This window comes from Eumetopias jubatus, unplaced genomic scaffold, assembly GCF_037043125.1.
Source record: "Eumetopias jubatus isolate StellerSeaLion01/CBP00866 unplaced genomic scaffold, mEumJub1_p1.0 scaffold_6, whole genome shotgun sequence".
Classification (NCBI taxonomy): Eukaryota; Metazoa; Chordata; class Mammalia; order Carnivora; family Otariidae; genus Eumetopias; species Eumetopias jubatus.
Window position 1 is genome coordinate 68,779,443 of NW_028274812.1, and position 24,255 is coordinate 68,803,697.

Below are 24,255 nucleotides of genomic sequence, written 5' to 3' on the forward strand. Positions count from 1 at the left end.
AATAAATATATTTAAAACAAATGCTCAAATTTTTTTACTGAGAGATGTACAAGCAAAGCAGAAACTACAGGCGTAGGAGCTAAAGTTCAGGCTTTCTGGTCTGGCACAGGTTCTTCTCATTCTAGCTGCCTCCTTTCCTGTCAATTTTCCCCCACTGTCCCCATGGTCACCAGCACCATGTTTTGGTCAGTCTGACTAGCTATCTCCTAAACACACCAAGCTCTCTCATATGTCTGTGTCTCAGCCTAGAATGTTTTGTCCTCTCTTGTCCATTACAGAATTCCAACTTTTCCTTTAAGATCTAGAACAAATGTCACCTCTCCTGCAGAAATTTGCTCCACTCCCCTAAGCATATGTCAGCAAAGAGATCTGGTATGTGGGGAAAGATAATAAAAGGGGGCGTGGTAGCTTTGACTCTCAGTTCTGTCACTTGAAATCTAGATATGAGGAAGGTCCTGAAACTTATTATCTTCAGTTTCCTCTTCTGTAAAATAGAGATTGTGCATAGCCTTGTAGCAAGGGTTGACAGACGTTTTCTATAGTAGGCCAGATAGTAAATACTTTTGGCTTTGCAGACAAAGGAGTCTGTCTTGTGACTACTCAATTCTGCCCTCATAGCGCAGAAGTTGCTATAGATAATACATAAACAAATTGGCATGGCTGTTTTCTAATAAAACGTTACTGACAAAAGTGATTAATGGACCCGATTTGGTTCATGGACTAGAGTTTGCAAGTCTCTGCTTAGAGAACTATGGTGAAGATAAAAAGTAACACAGAATGTAAGTAAAGCACCTGGCATATGGTGGGTACTTAGTTTATTTTGTTCTAGGCCTGGGGAAACATCAGGATACAAAAACAAACATGATCCCTGCAGTCATGTAGTAGGGGGGAGATGGATATTAAACAATCACACAAATGATATAAATAAACCCACCCCACCCCCAACACCGACCAAACCTCAGTTGCTCAGACTTAAGTTGATCACTGTCATCTAAAGTCTCCTCTGTTGCCTTCTTTTATTTGTCATCATTCTATGAAGAAAATATAGATGGTGGTACGAGAGTGTGTAGCATGCCCTATGGAAATGACACTACAACCGCAGCAATGAGTTTACCATGTGAAGGAAGAGAACAGAGAGAGAAGTGTGTTCCAGGCAGAAACCAACATGTGCAAAGGCCCTGAGGAGGAAAACAGTATGGTCCACTTTGCAAAACAAGAGGAAGGCAGAGTTGTGGGGGGCGGGCAGCGGGCAGGGGTAGTTTGCAGATCAAGCTGGACAGACAGGGAGGGATCAAGAGACCTTACAGGACATGTAAAATTTTGGAGATTTAATTCTAAGTCCCAGAAGGAAGCCTTGAATATTCTTCAATGATCACATTCGTATATCCAACATATAGAAGTCAGTGTGATTATTATTATTATGTAATTATTAATAAAGTAGCAAAAATATTATGTGAACCATTAATAGCTAAAAACACCTTTGAAAATAATCCCGCCTTCAAAGTGTTCCCTAAAACCCCTTTGGATTGTGCCCTCTGTTTCCTTCTGGACCGATTCAAGCCACTAAGAAAGCTGTTTCAGTCCCAAGTGAAATGTGTGGCTCAAGGTGGAGCACAGGACATCCTCTCTACCTCTGAGGATGTTGCATGACAGCAGTCGGGGGGGTAGTGAGCAGCACTCAGTGACTCACAGCCTCTAGAGCACCAGGAGCTGACTCTGGCCCTAATGCCATGGGCAGCACTGGGGGGTGGTATTCTGCACCACATGACTTCACAAGTAAGCAGTGAATCTCAAGTGAGGCCCAGAACAAGGAACATAGGGTGCTGCATGTGAGCTCAAGGGAGGCACCTTCTCTGTACTCGCCAAACCAGGTATTTACAGAAATAATTGGCTAGGTCTTTGAGGTGGGGAGCAAGGAGTCTTGCAGAAGCAGGTGAAATACAAGCCACGAAAATGTGGTTCATAGTACCAGCTGTACTTCGGTTCTGCTAATGGAAAAAAACAAATACGGGGGTTAAGGCATAGAAGAGGATGAAGAATGAAAAGTAAATGGAAAAGATGAGAAAGAAAGGAAAAGGGACTAACAGACACAAAGAGGAGTACTCATGGTCTTCTCTGCACGAGTGTTACGAAGAGGGAAGAGTAACAAAGGGGACCAGACAGCGGCATGGGATACCAAAAAACAAAACCCCAAATGTGGATAGAAACAGAAACTGAAAGGGGCAGATAAAGATGGACAGACAGAGCCCAAGAGGAACAAAATAAGCTCAATATATTTCTGAAGTGCTTTTTTCAAGATAAATTTCTTTTGTCACATCTTGCTGTTTATGAACATGAGTAAGTTGTTGCCTGTTATCGCTGACCTTCATAATTCTGATTACCAGCTCAGTAATTAACTAGCATCCCCCAGACTGTCTTAACTCTGCACTAGAGGAGAGAGGAAGAGGGCTGAGAACCTGCCGAAGGGGAAATGACCATCCTTCTGCAGAACAATGATGTCTCATAGGCTTCTTGCCTGTGGTTCTAAAAACTAATAATCATACCATACATTAAATTTAAAAAATACTCTCTCTCATTTGCAACAGAGCAACAACTTTCCTCCACTTGCCATCCTGCAAACTTAAGGCAGAGTTGGGTTAAGTTACATAGCAAATATCACTCAGACTACTAAGGCACAGAGGTGGGAGGTGGATGCCCTTGGCCTGGCCAAGCCACAGGCTCATTCTCACCCACCTTATCTCCTCAGTAACAAGGTAGGTCTGATGCCTTGCAGGACATAAGCCTGGAAACGTTTGTTCTTCTGAACCCTCATTTCAGAACAACTTATTTGATTCCGGTTTCAGGCAATGAGATTAGCAGATGGTTTCTCCAACACAAAGCTAAGATCTTGGCAACCCTTTCAAGTACTATTTTTAGGTTCTTCTCCGCCAACCACCCTCCCCATCCCCGCCTCACCCCCCACCCACCCACAAGAGCAAGAGGAATTTGAGGCAGAGAAAGAGTATAACCTAAACAAAAAAACTTCACTGGAGAAGCTAACACAGAGATCCTAAATCACTGAGCACCCTTCCTCCTCAGGCTCAATCATACTTAAAATATCCAATACTGAGCCCTCAGGCCATTGTGCTTCTTATCCCTCAGAGAATCAAACAGTTCCACTATGATGAGAAAGATGTAGTTACAGGCTAATAATGTATAAACATCCTAAGTACGGAGTCATCGCATAATTATCCAGATTATGAATTGAGAAAAATTACCCATTTATCCTATCAATAAAGAGAAATTTACATTTTTGTCTTTATCCACAGAAATACACCATAGCACCTTTTTGTTTCTTTAAGGGGAAAGAAGTAAAAAATTAAGGCTATGGTCAATATTTGCTCATATGAAGCAATGATGCTAATACAGTTGCTCTGAAACTGGGACAGTTCCAGGATGAATTTCATGAAACTCCAGTAGAAAATGTGAATGGACTTAGGGTCCAAGTGAGAGGTATGTTGATGCAAGCTGATACCAGAGCATCAAACTAGGTCACTGGCCTCTTGACAGACAACATTCTAATGCAGCTCCAATCAGCATTCAGTCTGATTGGAAAATGTTATCGGTTACTATCTAGCATTCCTGAAAAGTATTTAAAATCTTGTTCTTCTCTTCATTTCCATCGGAGTGGGGATGCAAATAAGTTCATGTAAATGAAAACTATAGTTGGCAAAACCAGGTTGAGCCAGGAGACTTAATCACTGGCCCTCAATGCCAGATGCCAAAGCCACCACCCAGCAAACACTAGGCACCAGAGATACCACAAGGCATTTTCCTGGCCCTCTTAACCTAGTTTCCCAGGCAGGGATGAAACTGGTGTCTAAAGGTAGAGGTGAAAACTACAGTACAGAACATAGAGAAGAGTCTTAAGATACACAACAAGGGACAGGTGTGTATACGGAGGGAGTGGGGTAAATGCAGCTCTTCTTGTATGTCTGTTAACTTAAATACAGCATCAGGAGACTTCCCCCAGCTTCCTGAAGAAAAAAAAATGTCCAGATGTATCATTTGTTTCCTTGGCCCTGTCATAAGTAGAAAGCAGATTACAGGAATGAGTGAGTCACAGCTCTCCTCCCTTCTGCCTGGGAGGGCCACAGGATTTACATATTAGCTCATTTACTACTCAGTAACAACTACATGAGGTAATCACTATCAATAGCCTGATTGTACAGAATGGGAAACATGGACTTGGAGAAATTAAGCAGCTTACCCAAGTCATTCAGCTAGTAAGTGGCAGATAGCAGACCAAAATGCAGATGTTTCTGATTTCACAACCACGTTTCTTAACTTCTGTCTATAGTGCAACACAGAAGTGATTCTGCAAAGAGGGAACAGCAATTAAGGTACATTAGTATCACTGAACTTTGATGAGTATGAGACCTAGTGTGTTTCTTGATTATGACACTGTTAAACTCTGCCATAACAGAGAATTACTTTTTATTTCTAAGTGAGAAAACTCTCCTGTTTTCCTCTACTCACCTCATCACTTCTAACACCAAATGTGTGGTTTTTCCATGCCAAGCCATTCTGACACAAACTTCCTAGAATTAGTACAGACCCCACAAGTTAAGAGCTCAGTCCCAGGAAATTGCCCCCTCTTGCCGCTTCAAATACCAACTGCAAGTCCAGGTTGCAGGTGTGCTTCTAGTTAAGTGGCTATAAATAGGAGTTTCCCACACCCCCTCCTCAGGTTTGAGAATTTGCTAGAACAACTCACAGAACTCAGGAAAGCACTTTACTTACTATTACCTGTTTATTATAAGATACAACTCTGGAACAGCCAAATGGAAGCAATACATAGAGCAGGGTCTTGGGGGAGTTGGGGGTTGCACAAAGATTCCATGCTCTCTCTGGATGCACCACCCTCCCAGCACCCCCACACGTTCCCCAACCTGGAAGGTCTCCAAATTCCTTCAGTTAGGATATTTATGGAAGCTTCATTACATAGGCACGATTGATTAAATCACTGGCCATTAGTATTTACTCAAACTCCAGCCCCTCTCTCCTCCCCAGAGGTTAAGGAGTGGAGCTGAAACTTCCAACCTTTTAAAGATTTGGTTGGTTCCCCCTGGCAACCAACCTCCATTCAGAGGTTATCCAGGAGCCCCCCAGCCACTAGTCATTTCATTAGCATACAAAAAGACACTTGTCACTTCAGAGATTCCAAGGGTTTTAAGAACTATAGGCCAGGAAATGAGGGCAGAGGCCAAACACATATTTCTTATTATGTCACAGCTCATTTGTTTGTTTTGCAGAAAATCCATGGTGTTGGGGTTAAGTTAATGCATATTAAATTCTTTTTTAAAAATCAAGTCCTTGGGTGCCTGGGTGTTAGAAGTGATGAGGTGACTAGAGGAAAACAGGAGAGTTTTCTCATTTAGAAATAAAAGTCCTTGGGTGCCAAGCTCAGTCGGTTAAGCATCTGCCTTCAGTTCAGGTCATGATCCCAGGGTTCCCTCTGCCTCTCCCTCTCTCTGTCTCTCATGAATAAATAAATAAAATCTTTTAAAAAACTCAAGTCTTTGACCTAAAAGAGCCTCATGTTAATACACAATGGGTTTAAGCTGGGAATTGTGTTCATGATAAAGATTCCTTTTGCAAGAAACTAAGCCTGAACACAGAAGTTGCTGTTACTAAAAGTCACATTGCTAACAGTTTTATAAGTCCTCTGAAAATGATCAAGTTGACTTAGAAGATAAAGATTTGCCAGAAAGATGTTCTTGGCAATGCACAGTTTCTTGTTGAAATGAGATACAAGAGGAAACATGAAAATGCAAAGTTCACGGGAATATAATTTATTTAATGGACAAGATCAACTTATTTGGGATAATAAAGTTAAAAGAATGTGTTTCCAGGCAGTAGCTCCCTGTTATATGCTATTACAGAGCAAATTGTTAGTTACCAGACATACTTCCTAGAAGAGTCAGTATGCTCTCCCAGAATCATTGACATAACCTCAGCTTTAACAGTCCAAGTATATGGTTTCTATTCACAATTACAGACTCTCAAAGATACCCATGTACTCCACATCTATGTCTCTGGAAGAAAAAAAAACCTCTTATTAAATTGATTTGCCCTTTGTCACTGTCACAGATATGTTTTCCCTGTTTTGACAGGTAGTTGTAATTCTATTAGCAGCCCATCGACTTCCCTGTGAAATCGATCTGTGTTGGGCTGGCTGGATCTTTTTAAACTGGCTGATTTATTGCTTCTGCATGTTTTTAGAAAAAGAGAGCACGTGCATGCTCACAAGTAAGCTAAAGAGTCAAGGAGCAGGAGAGGAAGGAGAGAAAAAGAGACACTCCTCTGTCACCACAGAGTATAAAGTATCTAAACAATATTTGAAAACAAATCATTTTTAGCCTCACTGTTGGCTGTTTCTGTGACAGGTGAGCTGTGACCTTTTGTCAGCTGCCTAGCTGAGATGCCTGTGATGCCAGCCATATAAATGACTGTCAATTTCCCTTATTAATTTATCTTGCTGTCTCATGTATAAACTAGAAGAAATTGCTCGCTCTGAATGTCCTCGAAGTTGATCTATCATGTTTACATAATTTTGATCTTGTACATCACATCTCACAGTAACCAGACAGCAAATAGCTGCCTCCAGGTACCCCTGTCTCTGCCTGAAATATTGCCCATTGAAAGGAAAGCACTCAAGCCAATTTGCAGGAGATAACAGTTTGCCAGAGGTCAGAGCCAGAAATCACCACTGCATTTTGTTTAAAGAACAACATCAGAAAAGAAAGAAAGGAAAGAAGAGAAGGGAAAGGAAGGAAGAGGCAGCGGGGAAGGGAAGGGAAGGGAAGGGAATGGAAGGGAAGGGAAGGGAAAACTAAATAAACACCCTTGTCTTAAAGTTCCATCCCAAGATTTATAATGGAATCAAATAATGCTAAATTAAAATAGTATGTGTAAAGACCAGGCAACCTGAAAATAAGTTGATATTCCTGGTACTAAAGAAAAAAAATATTGCACAGTTACATACCATTTCAAACTGAAAATTATTCTAAATATTCTAGTGTTAACTTCATGAACATAAATATGAATATTAACATCTCATGAGTACCATTTGTAATTTTATCCTTGAGCAATATAGTGAAGAGGCTAATTCTAAGCAAAATTATTACTAGAAAGTACAGTTAAGTAGGAAAAGTCTACTTCTGCACCCTTTCTTCCCCATGTATGTATCTCCTATATGTTTAGGGGCTTTCAACCGAGATACTCAACTCACTCTTACCTTCCAGGATAACACTAGAGCTTTCTCCATCTTCTTTACCCAAACCTTTTCAGATGTTAGGCCAGCAAAGTGATAAAGTAATGTTTATATAAATGATAAACTAGCAAGATTTAGTGTATTAACTCTCCCAGATTTTGCATTTTTACTGGAAATCTTTATAAACACAATACTTTAATCAAAAATAGAGACTGATGATGAGAACCCTCAGCACCACTGAAGACAGATCAGTGGATGGGGGATACTTGTCAGCAGATGTACCTTTCAACAACCTTCAAATGACACCCCTAGAATGTGCTGTTTCTAAAACGCAAACAATAACTCTTCTGTCCTACAGAGCCCTGTAGACACTGACAGTCCCGTGTTGTGCTATGTTGTCAGCTTGGTTAAGCTGAGACACCCTGAAGCTTCCAGATTAAAGTTGGCCAAAACAGGAATTTGTATAAGACTGGAAGACAGAAATGAAGCAGCCAACTTTACTCTTGGGAGGTGGTTACAGTTAGACATGTTAGCAAAGAGATGCAGAGGAGCCTGGTAGGTCCCAGCTTATCCTTACTCTCCTCTGCTCTGTGCCCAGCTCTCCTTGACAACAGATGGCCCTGCTGGCCAACAGTGGCCCCAGGCTCAGCTATAGACCCTCAGAGGAAATAGCCACACAAAACAACAGATTCCCAAAGACTTTTCCATGGTCTGACTTTGGCAGCTTGATGAGCTAGGCTTCTCAGATCAGGCAACACAGATTTCCCTGCAAGCTCTGACTTGTCTATCTTGGCCAGTGCTTCAGGAATACTAGTTAGTAACTCCTTCTCAGATCCTCCAACTCCTCTTCAGGATTGTACTTCCCCAGTTCCTCCCACATTTGTGTCAGGTCTAAGCCCTATGAAAAATCTCCTATTCCCCAAATACTCACAGCACCCTTGGTTCCTAACTAACCTGACTGATACAGTCCCCTGCAAAGGATCTTTATAGAGGCATAGCCTCTACACACAAGGCTGTGCACATATGCATGATTCATAGCCACAAGGTATTGTCTGTTACCGAGTACCATAATCAAATCTATATTATGTCTGAATCTCTGATTTGTGTTGTGTGAAATGAAATTTACAATTTGTCTTTTAAAATTGTTTACTTTTTCATTTTTAAAGCTGAGCCTGATTTTCAATATGTACCCTCTATGCATCAGATAAATTAAGGCGGTTACAGACGCAAGTTTCAAAAAACAAATTACTAATGGAGTGATATCAACAACCATCTTGAAACCCCAAGCTAAATAGATTGTATTATACCATTTGTCCTCTTAAGTAGGGTCCTAGGTCATGATTATTTAGTTTCTGATCAATATTAGTCCTAAGTCAGAGGTTGAAATACTTTAGATCTCAGGACACAGAGTACATAGGACAAATACAGATCCCAGAGTGTGTCCTATCTAAAATTTGAACAAGTTGGGAGGAGGGGAGGGCCACTTTATTTTGTTTCATTGTGGTAAGAACACTTACCATGATATTTATCCTCTTAACAGATTTTTAAGTGTGCAATACAGTATTGTTATCTATAGGTATAATGTTGTACAGAAGATCTCTAGAACTTATTTATCTTGCATAACTAAGAAGCACAGGCCACTAAGGTCAGATAGCATCCCCAAGAAACCAGTGTTTGGCTTATGGCCTCTGGTGTCTTTTTTTTTAGATTTTATTTATTTATTTGTCAGAGAGGGAGCTGCAGGCAGAGGGAGAAGCAGGCTCCCCCGCTGAGCAAGGAGCCTGACGCGGGACTCGATCCCAGGTCCCTGGGATCATAACCTGAGCCAAAGGCAGATGCTTAACCAACTGAACCACCCAGGTGTCTTGATAACAGAGTTGACTTAAGTTGGAGTCATATCTAATAATTATGTGCCAAGCAGAGATGCTATCCATTCACAATTGCTGTTAAAATTTAAAATGACATGCATAGATACTAATTTCTAATTATTTATTTGAAACTTGGATATGCTTGTGGTGGAGAAAGAAGGGCCTTGAGAAAAGGATAGGAAGGAGACCGATGCAGTATGAACAATGGGAGATTCACAAAGAAAAGTAGAAAATCACACACTGAATAGTAAACAGATGGAATGGAGGTACAAAGAGATAATCAGGAAGACCTGGAGTTGTAGGTAAAGTAAGGGAGGAATTTACATGTACACATGTATATACAATGCTGATTATAAAGTATAAGGGCCAAGGGAATTGGGAGGTAAACATTGGAAGGGATAGACTGGTCAGCCTATAAATGCTGCCTTTGGGTCTGATGCTCACAACTGAGCCAATCGGATTTGGTCAGGCAGGCTCACATACTGCAATGGAAAGGTGACCTATGAAAGTGACATGTGCTCTAAGACCCCTCTTAAAGGGACCTGCTTCTGACATTTAACATGCATGATAACAAAGTAGGACTTTAGAAGGGAGAAACACAAACTTCTGTAATGAATTTTGCCCCCACTTACTGTATGGATTGAAGGGGGAAAAAAAATCAAAGAACTACATCAATATATACCACAATCAGAGAACTCTAGCTACAAATTCTTTTCTTCATAGTAGACTAACTTTTAAAATCCTATCTTTAAAACGGTTGAGGCTAGAAAAATAACTATAATATGCAGAGAGTTTCTTCTTTGCCTTTAATATCAAGTGCTGATAAAGTGCTCAAAATTGTACAAGTCATACAGACAAGTACAATACCTGCCTCTGAAAAAAGCATTTTTCAGAACATCACAAAATAGCACAAATAAAAGAAGCAAACTTCTCTGAAGTTACTTGGGTGTCAGATTACATCTGTAAAATCAAAATTATATCACAATATTCTTGTCTGATTTTTAATTTGCTTCAAGCCAAATAAATATGAATAATGAGAAAGAAATCTCAGCCTAGGAGCTGATAACATTATAAACCATATAAAGGACACTTGGTTGGTTTCTGACATAAAATTCCATCATAAAAATCACACCTGCATGAAAAAAGTTTTTGCCAGTTTCTGTATTTTCCCCTCAAAATAGCCATCTCTGCCAAAGGACATTCAGTTGGATGCCTGGAACTATCAGTTATTAGGCCTTGTCAGCAGTCAGAAATCATTCAGATATATTTCCTGCACCCTTCTGAAGCTATAAATAAAAATTGTACACTAGCACCTACTGAACAAAAGGATATGGGCTTAAATGACAACAGTCAGGATTTAGGTTAGATAGAAATAAATATTTTGTGATGAGGGAAGTTAAGATATTGGAAAGAGTCATATTGAGAGAGACTAGAGCCCCTCCACACACACAAAATGATTTGGAAACAAGATGTATGTTTCTCCAGGCTCCCACAAATCAAGAACTCAGGTATATAATAACAACAACAACAAAAAGATTGTATCTATTCATTGCTCTGTAGATTTTCAAATCCTACAATTCTATGATTAAATCAGAAAAGCAACATGGGGAAACTTAGTCCTCATCCTCATTCTTTTATAAAATGTGAATCCTTTCACATCTTTATCACCATTTTCCCATTAATCAAAATCACCCATGAATGCGGTTATTAACAAGCTTGATAATAGAAATCCAAGAATAATAGAAAGATCTCTGGACTTTGGATCAAGAGACCTCAGTTCCAGTTTCAACACCACTCTACTAGCTGTGTGATCTTGTTAAAAAAAAAAATCAATTAACTGCTCTGATCCTCATATTATTCATGAGTAAAATAACTTCTGCCTTACCTATATCACAGGCTTGCCATAAGGATCATATCCAATAATGTCTATGAAGTGCTTTGTAAACTATAAAACATAAATGATGTGATGGTGTCACTATCACTATATGACAAGTGGCTGTACAATCACATCCAAATCACAGAAAAGCAGATTGTGCTCAGTTAATAAGAACATATAAGCAGATTCAGTGAATAGTAAGCAAATACCAGCAGGATAGGGGCAGGGAACAAAAACCAACTGAAATGTTTACCCAAGTTGTTATTGAACAGATGGAAACCACAAGGTCTCTGCCATACTTCATATTCTCTGGGTCTCCTGTGTTTAGGAGACAGATTTGTCCCTTTCAGTTTTTCAATCCTTGATACAGTTTTCCACCACCTTTGCTACACTGAGATTCACTGTGTTAAAGCCTACTGACATCCAGCTCTCAGGAGTCTAGGCACTTGTTCAACCTTAGGGAATATGGAATATGAAACATGATTCTCTGTCTTAGGTCCATGAGGGTTTACATTTAAGTTATGAATATAGGTTGGTCTACCTTTGCCCGTGGTGCACTCTTAATCTGGAAGGCTTTAAACTTTTTGAAGGCAGTGACATGGCAAAATAAAGTCTCTTAAAATTAGGAGATAACCAAAAATGAAGAGATAGCAGAGAAACTCATATAGAAATTCATATAGAATCACACAGTATTTCTGTAACACACTTGTCATAATAATTAAAATTATTTCAAGGTGCCTTGCAAAATATGAAAGTACTAAATAACGATTGCAAAACCAGGTAAGTGTTTGATGATGGATATGGAAAAAAGATGAGGTGTGGCAGATAAGTTCCCTTTTCTTTTGAAATATAATGTAATAGAAATAAACTGTGAAGTTCAAAGAGGCATTCAAATTTCAAAACTCTGCTAAATATTACCTATAGGCAGACCCAGGTACTTTACAGCCATTTTGTTGCCGCTTTCTTCACAAAATTCATGGAATCTCTTTTAAATTTTGTTAAGACAATATATAACTTGAAATTGCACTGTCTCCAGTAGCCAAAAGTGGCATCCTTAAAACCAAGATGCTTTTATGATGCATAGATGATTCAATACCTAGATGCACAATTTCTATTGATAATACCTGAACCCATTTAGCCCAAATTAGCAACTGCATATAAGTACACCAAAAATAATTCAAGAGCTAATTTTCTATTTAAGAGACTATTTAGGTTCTTCTGTCCATTCTGGTGTATGATTTTTAATCATTTTACAGATTATCCCTCCAACAGAGTTCTGGCTTTGTTATTTTGCCTTGCTATTTTAAACATTGAGGTTATAGTCTGTTCCTTGTTTTGAAAAATGTGTGTGTTCCTGAAAGCTAATAAACCAATGTGTATTTACAATGTGTTAGGTTTCATACTCTGTTAGGCAGTAACAGACACAGAAGATGGTCCCCACCCAGGAATCAGCCAAAAATCAAGCCAATGGATAATTGAATGCCAAGTTGTGTCATAGAATACAAATATTCTTGCAAATCAGAGGAAAAAAGAACTCTAAGGAATGGAATGGTTCAGTATAATCTTCCTGGAGGAGAGGATTTGAGCTGATCTTTGGAAGATAATTTAGGATTCAGGGAAAAGGTACTGGATTTTCAAGTTGGGAAAAGTCTTTGAAGAAATCAGTCCAACGTCCAGACTGACTGGAAATAAGGGATGATGTTAAAATGAAGGATAAATTTGGCTAGGCAGAAAAGTCATTTTACAGAATCTTGATAACTTGACAAAGGAGTCAGGCTTGATGCAATAAGCCAAAGGAAACCATTAGGCTACTTCATGAAAAAGGATGTAACATGAAAGATTAGTGTTTAAAGAAGCTTCAGGTAGCAATTATATGCATAGGATTGAATGGAGACAACACCAAAAGCTGGGATACCATTTTGGAGGCACTTATATATACCTGGATGGTAGTATCAGAATCGGAAAAAAAGGTACAGGACTGAATACCTGCAAGAGAATTCACTGATTATCTATTTTTTCAGTTGTGGAAACTAGGGGTTAGGAAGATTATATGGCTTGTACAATCAATCATCTTCCCAGTTAGTGGCAGCCAGGACTGAAACCTAGATTTCTGAACACCTAGAAAATGGGAGAAATTTTGAAGAAAGAAATTGCAGGACTTGATTATAGGCAAATTTGGCAATAACAATAAAGATGGAAAGCACAAAGCTTACCTCTGGTTTAGAGTCTAGAGGTAGGTCATATGGTTTAGCAGTGCTATACAATTAACCATGAGGGGAATAAGAAAACTAGGTGGGGCAAAGCTGAGGAGTTAGAATTTTATTATGTTGAATTTTAGATGATGGTAGAATATCTAGGTGAACACATCTTACAACAATTGAAAATACGGAACTGTTCAGGGCTGACAGCACCCTTCTACAGTTCCTGCTCAGACCTCTCTCCAGACTTCCAGTATCATCATATATCCAACCACTCATCTGACACTGGCACCTGCAGTTTATATTAGCCCAAACTGAATTCACTGTCTTAATTCTCTCTCTTGGTTAGTACCATTATCCATGCTGTTCATTCACTGGAAAAATATTTATTGTCACTCAAGTCAGAAACCTGAGATTCATCTTCATCTCCTTCTTTTACCTCACTGACTACAGCCAATCAGTGACCAAATCTTCAGTGATTTTTTCCTCCTTCCTATTTGTCCATCTTTACTACTGCCATCTTGGTTTAGACACTTGTCAACTCATGCCTGGTTTATGGCAATAGTCTCCTAACGGGTTCCATTGTCTGCTCTGAATCTCATTCTAGCCTTACTCCATATGATTACTAGAATGGTCTTCTAAAATGCAAGTCAGATCATTATGTTACTTCTTTACTTATAATTCTTTAATTACTATTCTCATAATCTTTATGGAGTTTAAGGTCTCATAATCTTATCCTTGTTTCCTTCTTAAGAGTTTGAAACGATGCAAATATATGGAATTGTCTGATTAGTCTATCTGGTTTACATCTCAGTAGCTTTGACTGGGTAACTCTCTCTTCTTGGATTGCCCTTCTTTCCACATCTCCCCTACTCATATTTTCCACCCCTCCTAGCTACTGAACAGTTACCCCTACTTCAAAACTGAACTCAAAAATTACCTTCTCTATATAAACTTTACTGATATTCCCTTACTCAGTAGAACTGATGAGCTTCTCCTTTATATCTCCTTTGTACATAACCCATAGTATTTTATTGCAAATATAGTTGAATGTCTATATCTTCATCTAGATTGGATGGCCTTTGAGAGCAGAAACCATATCCTATTCAACACTATATCTCCTAAAAGAGAGCCTGGTTAACAGTATGTACTTTATAAAGGTCTGCATTTATGCATTATATAGACACCTGAGATATAGACACATTTGAATGAGACTGGAAGTGCAAAATTCCCAAATGGATTGCTTCAGAGAACTAGATGACAGTTAAGGTCTAAAAACAGCTAAAGAGGCCATTAAAAAAGACAAGAGAAGGAATGATAAGTACTTTCCAAAAAGCCAAGGAAGAAAATAGTTTTAAGGAAAAAATGGGAGGAAATCATTTAAAGGGAATTAAAAATATTAAAAGATATTTATAAGGCTATATTTCTGATATTTATTAAAAAGATTTATGATTAATATAGCAGTGAAAAACAAAACAATCCAAATCTCCAAAAACAGGCACATCCTGACATACTGATTTGATAGAACATATGATGCCAAAGGGTTAAATATGAAATACAGGCAGATAAATGCGCATGTAAAAAATGCTAAATAAAAAGTAGCAGATAATGCTGCACAACCCATTGATTACAAGCATATAAAGATCTATGAACTTAAATTAAAATACTACAGATGAATTTTTTTAAGATTTATTTATTTCAGAAAGAGAGAGAGCACATGCACACAAGTACAAATCGGGGGGTGGGCAGAGGTAGAGAACCTTCAAGCAGACTCCCTGCAGAACTCAACATGGAGCTGATCTCACAACCCATGAGATCATGACCTGAGCTGAAACCAAGAGTTGGATGCTCAAACAACTGAGCCATCCAGGCACCCCAACACTGCAGATGAATTAACATTGTTACTGCACTAAAGCAGAGGAATTAAATAGATTATTTCTGAGATATTTATGTTTCATTTAAAAGTTTAATTTTTTAAATAATGGGTGTTCTCAATATTGAACTCAATTAAAAAGGCCAGTTAATTATAAATAAAATCATGTCTTACCTGGGCTTGATAGTTCCTACTCAAAAGTATATAATACTGAGTCCTTTTATAAAGAAACAAGGCATAACAAAAATTATCAAGTCATGATGTCTTTGCTTTATAAGCTCAAATTATTATGATTTCTTTTTAAACAAGGCATACTTGCACTAACTAATATAAAGCTATTTTATGTTTGTGATGGCCATCTCTTTAAAAGATGAAAAACTGAGGTTTGACTTTACCAGTTCTGTTCCCTAAAGTTTCCAAAAGTTCTTTATAAGTCAATTGCATGCTAAGTCAAACAATAAATATATATGGAAGACCCAATTGTTAGGAGTAAAATTGTTCAGGACACCAAGTCCCTTTATCCCTAACCACCTACATAGGGCCATCATTACTTCCTTGGAATATCATAAGATAAGGTTTGGATGTAGAAAATAGGTTGAAATAGGAGAGCCAAATTAAAATGCCCTAGGCAGGCAAGGTAAGTTAATGAGTCGAATCAAGCTTAAGAGAATATGCCCATCCATAAGAGAACAGTAGCTACTCAATTCCATGACAGGTTGCTATAAAGAAATGCCAGCTCAGTGTTGCCACAGCTTCACATTAAGCAAGAGAAGGAAGAAATCCAGATTTATCTGTAAAATCTCCCAATATAAATGTCTCTTGAGTGAATGATGATATTAGAGAATAATTGGTGCCTACAGTCCTAGCTGGGCCTAATTATTGCAGGTCATACATTGAAGGTCATAGCTTGAAAGTTTTATTTCACTTATTCAGTGTTTTTATAAGTGTTGAGTTTCTGCTCCATTCCAGGCACTGAGCTAGGCAAATGATTAGCAGGAGTTATTAAGGATACAGGCCTATGGTCACTCTCCTGAAAAAAGTTTACAGAGGAAACCAGGGAGGCCCAGTCAGAAACCAAAAGGAGAACTAGTGTGTGCTATAGAACAGAAGCCAAGAAACTGTAGAATTCCAGTGAAATAAGGACTGAACAATGTTAGAATTAAAAATTAGAAGTTATGGGTGATGTTAGAGAGAAACATTTTGATAAGTGCTAGGAATACAGATGCAAGAGCATAGAATGGAGACATAAACCAAATGAGAGGGATTAAAGGTAGCAAATATGAAACACTCTTTTGAGAAGTTTTTTTAAAAAGGAGAAAAAAATCAACTGTATAGTCGCTGTAGCATAACATGAAGGAAGGGTTTAAGAATACCTCTGAAACAAACAATACATTATATGTTAAAAAAAAAAAAGAAGATGGTAGGAAGGGAAAAATGAAGGGAGGGATATCAGAGGGGGAGACGAACCATGAGAGACTATGGACTCTGAGAAACAAACTGAGGGTTCTAGAGGAGAGGGTGGTGGGGGGATGGGTTAGCCGGGTGATGGGTATTAAAGAGGGCACGTATTGAATGGAGCACTGGGTGTTATACGCAAACAATGAATCATGGAACACTACATCAAAAACCAGTGATGTAATGTATGGTGATTAACATAACATAATAATAAAAAATAAATAAAAATTAATGATGTAATGTATGATGATTAACATAACATAATAAAATAAAAATAAAACAAACAAACAAAAAAACCACCAAAAACTATATTCACAGGCAAACTAAAAAAAAAAAAAGAATCTTTAAGGATGTTAAAAACTTAAGCAGCTTTGTAATCTAAGGGGTAGTCCCCATTACAGGGCAAGAGGTTTAATTACAGTGGATGTTTAAGATTCAGGAGAGAGAATGGAAGACTGAGAGGGGAAGTTTCTAGGGGATGCAAAAGGGGCTGCATCAGGGTCCAGCTAAAAGGAATTGGCGTTAAGCAGTATGAGGGAATTCTTATGAGAATAGGAGAAAGAAATAGGAATTGCATAAAGATGAAAGCAAGTATGGGGGCTACATGGTGGGAATGGGGGAAGCAATAAAAGGGTCTTAATTTTTCTCAATATAAACCTCTTCTCTGGAGAGTTGTGTCAGACTACATATAAACCTCAAAGACTTCTCTTTATCCATAGGCCCATGCATCCTAGTCCACAATCACTTTCCTCAAGCCCAGACCTGAGGTTGGCATCATAGAGCTTATCATTTCAATGACAGGAGAGAAAAGAAACAAAGAATAAACCTCCATTTCTTCTGCTCCTAAAGTAAAATTGGTCTGACACCTAAGCTGGGTTTCCTTTTCTGACTGGCCATCCAAGAGTACTAGTATTTGTACAAGTCATCCCCAAACCCCATCTGCTGAATGTGGAAAAGGAAGAGAGTACCTCTAGAAGGAAGTTTTTTTTTTTTAAAGATTTTATTTATTTATTTGAGAGAGACAGATAGTGACAGAGATAGTGAGAGAGAGCACAAGCGGGGAGGAGAGGGAGAAGCAGGCTCCTGCTGAGCAGGGAGCCTGATGCAGGGCTTGGTCCCAGGACCCTGGGATCATGACCTGAGCTGAAGGCAGATGCTTAACCAACTGAGCCACCCAGGCGCCCCTAGAAGGAAGTTTTCAAAGAGATCCAGGAGAAGAAGTATTGTCCAGTTCCAGCACTTTCCATATCCTGTATATTGCTTCTACTAAAGTTCAGCCTGTTAGTGGAAGTCTTGGTGGAATTTTATTTTGCCCCAGCCCATCAGAATACCTTTTCTCTAGCAAAGGGACCAAGTCTTAACATACCTATATGAAGTAGCTCATTTCAAAATATCTTCTGAAATAAAATATCCTCCAACTCTAGAAAATCATAGCATCAAATGAACATTTGAAAATTAAAAGAAAACTAGATTTAGAAATTTAAAAACTAAATCTTTTCTTTAAAAAAAACTGGAAAATATGCATGGGAATTAAATAAAGAAATTGGTGTACATACACAAAAATAAACTCAAAATGGATGAAAGACCTAAATGTGAGACAGGAATCTATCAAAATCCTAGAGAACACAGACAGCAACCTCTTTGACGTTGGCCACAGCAACTTCTTGCTAGATACATCTCCAGAGGCAAGGGAAACAAAAGCAAAAATGAACTATTGGACTTCATCAGGATAAAAAGCTTTTGCACAGCAAAGGAAACAATCAACAAAACTAAAAGGCAACCCGTGGAATGGGAGAAGATATTCAAAATGACGTATTAGATAAAGGGCTTTATAGATTTTGGATATAAAGTCTATAAAGAACTTATCAAACTCAACATCCAAAAACCAAAAATTCCAGTCAAGAAATGGGCAGAAGACATGAAAGGACATTTCTCCAAAGAAGAGATACATATGGTAACAAATACATGAGAAAATGCTCAACATCACTCATCATCACTCAGCATCAGTGAAATACAAATCAAAACCACAATGAGGTATCACCTCACACCAGTCAGAATGACTAAAATTAACAACTCAGGAAATGACAGATGTTGGCGAGGATGTGGAAAAGGGGCCCTCTTACACTGTTGGTGGGAATTCATACTGGTGCAGCCACTCTGGAAAACAGTATGGTGGTTCCCCAAAAAGTTAAAAATAGAACTACCCTATGATCTAGCAATCACACTTCTAGGTATTTATCCAAAGGATATAAAAATGGTGATTCAAAGGGGCACATGCATCCCAATGTTTATAGCAGCCATGTCCACAATAGCCAAAGTATGGAAAGAACCCAGATGTCTACCACAGAAGAATGGATAAAGAAGATGTGGTGTGTATACACACACACACACACACACACACACACACACACACACACACACACACGGAATAGTACTCAGCCATCAAAAAGAGTGAAATCTTGCCATTTGCAACAACATGGATGGAATTAGAGGGTACCATGCTAAGTGAAATCAGTCTGAGAAAGACAAATACCATATGATTTCACTCATATGTGGAACTTAATAAACAAAACAGATGAACAGAGGGTTAGGGAAGGAAAAATAAAATAAGATGAAAATTGAGGGGCAGGCAAACCATAAGAGATGCTGAACTCTAGGAAACAAACTTAGGGTTACTGGAGGGGAGGTGTGGGGGTGGGGGAACTGGGTGATGAGCATTAGGGAGGGCACTTCATATAATGAGCACTAGGTGTTATATGCAACTGATGAATCACTAAATTCTACCCATGAAACTAGTAATGCAGTATATATTAACTAAATTGAATTAAAATTAAAAAATATTTTAAAAATAAGGATGGTTGTATATAAACGCTGATATCAGAGATAAATGTGATAAAGTTCACTAAAATATTAGAAATGCAATTAAATAAAACTTGTTTTTAAGAGGCATGTTCAATAGCAACATATTTTATGGATAGTCTCTTAATAAATGAACATAACGAAAAGTTTTAAAAAAAGGAAATTGGTGTAGAGAACACACGACCTCAGGAAAAAAATTAATTAAAAAATGCCCCAAACAGAATAAATTTAAATGACTATTTAATGAGAGATGCTGAAAAAGGCAGAATAGGGGCGCCTGGGTGACTCAGTCAGTTAAGAGTCTGCCTTTGGCTCAGGTCATGATCTCTGGTTCCTGGGATCAATTCCCACATTGGGCTCCCCACTCAGCAGGAAATCTGCTTCTCCCTCTGCCCCTCCTCCCCTGCTCATTTTCTCTCTCTCTTTCTCAAATAAAAAGAAAAAGAAAAGAAAAAGGCAGAATAAAAACCAAGAGAATGAAAATAAGATAAAGGAAGAAGTGAAAGAGTCCAGAGAAAAATTCTTAAAAGGGAAAAACAGGAACAGGAAGTCCAACATGTAATTGGAATCCCAGAATAAAAAAAAAACACAAAATAAAACAGAACTAAAATTTAAAAACATAATCAAGGAAAATATTCTAGAAATGAGAGATAACAAATTTTACATATTTAAAGGTATACATGAGAAAACTAGATAAAACAGTCCTAGTAAAACTGCTAGAGTCCATAAACAAACAAAAAAATCTTAGGACCTACAGACAAAAGGATCAAATTAGTTATAATAGGAAGAAAATTTGACTGGTATGAGACTTCTCAAGAGCAATATAAAAAGCAAGGCAACAGTGGAACAACATTCTCCAGGAATTTTTAAAAAGAGTGAGGAACTTTATATCCACCCAAGTTACCCTCTGTGAAGCAGTTTTAAATGTGCAGAATTCAAAGAATATTGTACACATGTGCCCTTCTTAAGGAATAAAATAGAGAATGATCTTTATTTAACCAATAGAGAACTGGGGAAACCAGCAAAGGCGCTCTGGTGAACGTTAAATATACTTAACTGTGGAGCTCAAGAGGGACATTGGTCAGAAAGTAACATATAAACATTGTATATAACAACTAATGGGAGGATAAAGAAGAAAAATGGAAAATAGAACAAAGTCATTATACAGGTAATAAGTGGGAGTGAAAAAAATCACTTTAAAATTGACAAAAGAGATTGTAAATAAGTAAGAAAGAGATTAAGTGAAGTATAAAAAGTATAAACACAATGGTAATAAATAGAAAAACCACAAATTTTCTTAAATACCAAAAGAAACTTTTTTAAAGTAGCAAAAATGCACACATGTTAGAGAAAGAAATATAGTAAATATGACATAATACAGTAATTACAGTATAAAATGACACAGCACCAAACATAACAATAAATGTGAATTAGCTTGACATCGCTTATTAAAATTTCAAATTGGTTCATAAAACAAAACCGAACTATTCTATATACAAGAGATACATCTAATACAGTAATTTTAAAATGTTAAATAAAAAGGTATAGGCATAGATGTAGAAGGCAATTGGAAACAATAAGAAAGCAGAGTTTGTAATCCTATTATAAAGTACAATTCAAGTCAAAAAGCAATAAACAAGAAAAATAAAAACACTATGAAATTCCAAAAGCCAGAATTCACAAAGAAAGTAGAATATTTATGAATACCTATGTCCCAACTAACATACATATGCAAATCAAAAATGATTGGTGCAGAGAGAAATAGATAAAAATTTACAAATAATATTTGTATTTGAAAATTTGAAAATTTACAAATACTTAACAACACTCTTAGTACAGAACCAGTCAAATGGAAAACATGAACAAGGACATAGAAGATCTAAAAAATATAATCAATAGAGTATGTCTTATAAATACACATGAAATACAACACTAACCCTGAAAATAAAAAATACTTACTTTAAGTCAATCAGAGAAAGACATGTATCATATGGCCTCACTGTTATGAGGAATTCTTAATCTCAGGAAACAAACTGAGCGTTGCTGGAGTGGTGGGGGTGGGAGGGATGGGGTGGCTGGGTGATAGACATTGGGGAGGGTATGCACTATGATGAGCACTGTGAATTGTACAAGACTGATGAATCATGGATCTGTACTTCTGAAACAAATAATGCAATATATGTTAAGAAAAAAAAAAGAAGATAGCAAGAGGGGAAGAATGAAGGGGAGTAAGTCGGAGGGAGAGATGAACCATGAGAGACGATGGACTCTGAAAAACAAACTGAGGGTTCTAGAGGGGAGGGGGGGTGGGGGGGACGGGTTAGCCTGGTGATGGGTATTAAGGAGGGCACATTCTGCGTGGAGCACTGGGTGTTATGCACAAACAATGAATCATGGAACACTACATCAAAAACTAATGATGTAATGTATGGTGATTAACATAACAATAAAAAATTATTAAAAAAAATACTTACTTTCAGGATGGTCATGAAAAATTCATCAGAAGTGGTAATATGTTAGGTGACAAAGAAAACATTATAAAGTTGCATAGAGTAGAAACATCACAAATAACACGCACTGATCAAAATACAATAAAATTAGAAGTGAAAAATGTAATGAAAAATCAAAAAGGCCTTTCAACTTAGATTTTTTAATTGTATTCAAAAACTCTTTGAAAAAGTGAAAAAGTATAAACAGAAATTACCAAAATTGTGAATAATATTAAAAATGAAAACCCTACATGTCAAAGAGTCTGTTGGATATATTTATGGCAGTGATGAAGAGAAAATCCATAGCCTTAAACATCTATATTAATTAAAATGAAACAATTAAAATACATAAATTAAAATTCCAAATCAGAAAGTTATAAAAAAGCAACAAAGTAAACCAGAAACACTAAAAAGGAAGATAAAAGTAAAAGTGGAAATAAATAATGCAGAGAATTTTTTTTAAAGATTTTATTTATTTATCTGAGAGAGAGAATGAGTGAGAGCACAAGTGAGGGGAGGAGCAGAGGGAGAGAGAGGAGCAGACTCCCCACTGAGCAGTGAGCCCGATGCAGGACTCGCTCCCAGGACCCTGAGATAATGACCTGAGCTGAAGGCAAATGCTTAACTGACTGAGGCACCCAGGTGCCCAATGCAGAGAATATTTTTAAATCAAAATTTAAAAAACAATATCCTGATTCTTTGATAAAAATTAACAAATTAGACAAACCACTCCTTAATATAAAAGGGAAAAAGCACAGGGGCACCCCGGTGGCATAGTCAGTCAAGCAGCCTCTCTTGGTTTCCTCTTCCATCATGATCTCAGGGTTATAAGATCAAGCTTCACATTGGGCTCCACACTGAGTGGAGTCTGCTTGAGATTCTCTCTCTCTCTCCCTCTGCCTCTCCCACTTGTGCTCTCTCTCTCTCTCTCTCTCTCGCTTTCTCAAATAAAGAAGGAAGAAATAACTATTGATAAAAGAATGGTTTTGCATATCCCTATGTAAATAAATGTGCAAACTGGGAAGTTTCTTAGAAAAATACAGTTTATCAAAATTGATTCCAATAGAAGAAAGAGTTATCTGGGAATTCCGCACCAAAAAAAAAAAAAACACAAAAAACTTTTAAATAAACAGTCATGATGGTTTTACTGGCAATGCTACCAAACTTTTAGAGACCAGACAGTCCCAAAGCTATATAAATGATTTCCAAGAACAAAAAGTAAAAAAAAACTTAAATTCCATTTACAACAAAATCACTTAAAAAGAATATTAAAGGCCAATATCACCTAAAATATCGATGCAAAATCCTAAGCAAAATATTAGTCAACAGATTCTAATACTGCTTAAAGAAAATAATATAGTATGACTAAATGGGATTTATACAAGGAATATAATGATTTCTGATATTAGAAAATCTATTAACATAATTCACCATATTAATAGTTCTAAGGAGAAAAACAATATATTTCTCCCTATAAATGCTAAACACAACTTAGAAAATTTAACATGATTCCTAATAGAAACTCTTGAGAAAATAAGAACAGAGGGATATTTCCTCAATATGGTAAAGGATATATTATTTTAAAGTCTGCATCTTAATGACTAAAAACCAGAGGCATTAACATTAAGGTTGAGAAGAAGGTAAAGATGCCCACTATCTCTACTGCCATTTAATGTTGTGCTGGAGTGTTAGCTAACACTATTTGACAAGAGAAAAAAATTAGAGGCGTAAGCATTAGAAAGGAGAAGGAAGAGAAGGAGGAAGAGGAGAGAAGGACAACAATGTCTCCTTGCAGGTGACATTTCTTATATTTCAGCTTCAGTGAGGTATAATTAACATAAAATCGTAAAATACTTAAAATGTACATCATGGTGGCTTGATATATGTATGCATTGAGAGACGAGCCCCCCATCAGGTTAATTAATGCATTCATCATCTCACATATTTACCTTTTTTGCCGGGGGGAGAGTGGCAGACATTTAAGTTCTACTCTCTTAGCCAATTTCAATCATATATGACAGCATTATTGACTATAATTACAATGTTTTACATTAGATCCTCAGAACTTACTCATCTTATAACTAAAAGTTTGTAACCTTTTGCCAACCTCTCCATATTTCACTGATACTTCAGCCCCTGGCAAACACTTTTCTACTTTCTGTGTCTATGAGTATGATTTTCTTTTCTTTTTTTTTTTTGTCTTAGATTTCACATATAAATGATACTACACAATATTTGTCATTTTCTATATGGCTGATTTCACTTAGCATAATGCCCTCAAGGTCCATCCATACAGTTGCAAATGACAGAATTTCCTTCATTTGCATGGCTAACTCCATTGTATATATATAATAGATCTTCTTTATCCTTATGGATATCCTT